The 3,023-nt window shown below is 43.7% G+C and overlaps 1 protein-coding gene across 2 annotated transcripts in view; it reads left to right on the forward strand.

Annotated features, from left to right (window-relative positions):
- Slc25a17 (solute carrier family 25 (mitochondrial carrier; peroxisomal membrane protein, 34kDa), member 17) overlaps positions 1–3,023 on the forward strand; it is a 35,044-nt gene that overhangs the window by 14,508 nt on the left and 17,513 nt on the right. The gene's annotated exons all lie outside the window — the stretch shown is intronic.

Consider the following 3,023-nt stretch of genomic DNA (forward strand, 5'->3'; position numbering starts at 1 on the left):
CTCTACCACTTGAGCCACAGCGCCACTTCCAGCTTTTTCTGCTTATGTGTTGCTGAGGAATCAAACCCAGGGCCTCAAGCATGCAAGGCAAGCACTCTACCACTGAGCCATCTTCCCACCCCTGCACTGATTGTTTTTGAGGTAGGGTCTTGCCTTTAGGCCCAGGCCAGCGGAATGTGATCCTCCTAATTGTGCTTCCCTAAATTGCTGGGATGACTGCCACTGTACTTAGCCATTGTGTTTCCCACATAGCCTTGGATGACAGATGCCAGCCCCTCTGCTTAACCATTCTCCAGCTGGGCTCCAGTAGCTCATGCCTCTAATCCTAGCTACTCAGGAGGCTAAGATCTGAGGACCACAGTTCAAAGCCAGCCTGGGCAGGAAAGTCCATGAGACTCTTATCTCGAGAATAAACCACTAGAAAACTGGAAGTGGCTCTGTGACTCAAACGGTAGAGTGCTTGTCTTGAGCTGAAGAGCACAAGGGCAGTGCTCAGACCCAGAGTTCAAGCCCCAGAACCGACAAAAAAAAAGATGGACTCTCCAAACTTTCTGAATATGTGGCCTGTCTCTGAACTGCAATTCCCCCAACGTATGTCTCCCACATAGCTAGAATTACAAGCTTGAGCCGACCATGTGGGAGAAACACATAAAATTATGATCTTAACAATTTTAGTGTAAGTTAGTAGTATTAAGCATATTCACGCTGTTGTGAAACATGTCTTCAGAACTTTCATCTTGCAAGCCCTGCCCCATACTACTCAAGTAAAGTACTTTTCTCCCCACTCCTTAGTAACTACCATTCTACTGCAATAGGTACTTGAAGTACTTTTGTTGAAAAGCATTGACTTTTCTCGGGCCTAGGAATTAACTAAAAGCTGAGTAAAGACTTAGCATCCCAGTCTCCACTTTGTATCTGTGTTCTTGGCTCTGCACCATACTTTCCTGCAGTTACTCTGTCAGGTCCTGAAATCCAGGAAGGACAGGACTGAGGGATGAAAGAGCTCCTCCTGCCAGGCAGCAGGGACTCATTGTGACAAGGCCCTCCTGAAGGACAGGACTGATGAATAAACCTTCTGTATCTGCAGACACAGCTCCCCTGCTGGGGAGTAGTGACTCATTGTGACAAGTGACAGGTAACTACCAATCCTGAGACAATTACCAGTTGCCCCCCACTGGTGATCATTCCCTGTGACTGAGACAATTTAACATTACGAATTCCACTCTCCCTCTGTCCCAATTCATCCACTCTCCCTCTGTCCTAATTCACCCTCTCATTTGAACCGAAAGCAAATGTCTTTGTGGGGGTGGAGGAGGACTTCAAATATACTGTATACTTTTTTTTTTTTTGTCGGTCGTGGGGCTTGAACTCTGGGCCTGGGCGCTGTCCTTCAGCTCTTCAGCTCAGGCAAGCGCTCTACCACTTGAGCCACAGCGAAACTTCCGGTTTTCTGGTGGTGGTTTATTGGAGATAGGAGTCTCACGGTCTTTCCTGCCCGGGCTGGCTTTGAACCGTGATCCTCAGATCTCAGCCTCCTGAGTAGCTAGGATTACAGGCGTGAGCCACCAGCGCCCGGCTTATACTGTATACTTTTGCTTTTCCTACAGCGTGCCCGTTTAGTATTAATTAAATCTTTCTTTATAGTAAATCTCCTTTCTCTGACTTTTACCACTACGGACCTCTTCATGTGGCATATTGGGGCAAGTGTCCCAACCTTACAAATGAAACTAGGAGTTTTAGCTTGGAGCCTTTCTGTCTTAAATAATTTGATTATTTTAAACCTGGCTGCCAGTGATCATGCCTTTATCCTAGCTACTCAGGAGGCTAAGGTCTGAAGATCATGGTCTAAAGCCAGCTCTCATGGGAAAGCTCATAAAACTAATCCCTAATTAACAACCAAGTCTGGTAGAGTACCAGTCTTGAGCAAAAAAGCTAAGGAACAGCTTCTCGGCCCTGAGTTCAAGCCCTCGTACCAGCATAATTTTTTTTTGACTATTGTAGATATTTAGTGTGAGTGGAATCATACAGAGTTTGTCTTTTTGTGATTGGCTTATTTTACTTAGGATAGGATAATGTCCTCAAAGTTTATTCATATTTTTATTTATTTATTTATTTTATTTATATTTTAGCATTTGAGAGATAGATCCTTTTTTAGGGCTGGATAGTATTCCATTGTGTTTCTTCTGTTGTGAATATCCATTCATCTGTTAGTGGACACTGTGGTTGCTGCTGTGAGTACTGCTACACGAACATGAGAATACTTTGAAAGGCTGCTTTCAGTTCTTCCATCTGTATACCTAGAAATGAGATTTCTGGGTCACGTGTACTTTTATATTTAATTTTTGGGGAAACCTCCATATTGTTTTCCATAGCAGTTGTATCATTTACAATCTTATTAACAATAATACAATAACAATACATTTGCTATTCTTTGCTAAGAGCATCCTGATAGGTATGAGGTGATATTTAGTCATGGTTTTCGTTTGTGTTTTCCTGGTGTTGAATATCTTTTCATATGTTTATTGCTCATTTTATGTCATCGTTTCATAAATGTCTTCTCAAAGACTTTGACCCAAAAAGGCTGTTTTATTTTATTTTATTGTTTTTGTACCAGTCCTGGGGCTTGAACCCAGTGCCTGGGTAATGTCTCTAAGCACTTTTGCTCAAGGTTATTGCTCTACCACTTAAGCCACAGCGAAATTTCTGGCTGCTTTTTGGTAGTTAACTGGAGATAACCAGACTCATGTACGTTCCTTCCTGGACTGGGTTCAAACAGTAATCCTCAGATCTCAGCTTCCTAAGTAGCTACTCCAGTTCAGCTTTTTGCTGGTTAATTTGAGTTGGAGTGTCTTCTTTTGGGGCTGCTTCTTACTCAGATCCTCCAGGTCTCAGCATCCTGCTCAGGATTTTGCTGGTTAATTCGAGTTGGAGTGTCTTCTTTTGGGGCTGCTTCTTACTCAGATCCTCCAGGTCTCAGCATCCTGCTCAGGCCTAGTTTTACAGACACGCACGCGCGCGCGCGC

The sequence above is a fragment of the Dipodomys ordii genome, unplaced genomic scaffold (genome assembly GCF_000151885.1).
Source record: "Dipodomys ordii isolate 6190 unplaced genomic scaffold, Dord_2.0 Scaffold79, whole genome shotgun sequence".
Taxonomy (NCBI): Eukaryota; Metazoa; Chordata; class Mammalia; order Rodentia; family Heteromyidae; genus Dipodomys; species Dipodomys ordii.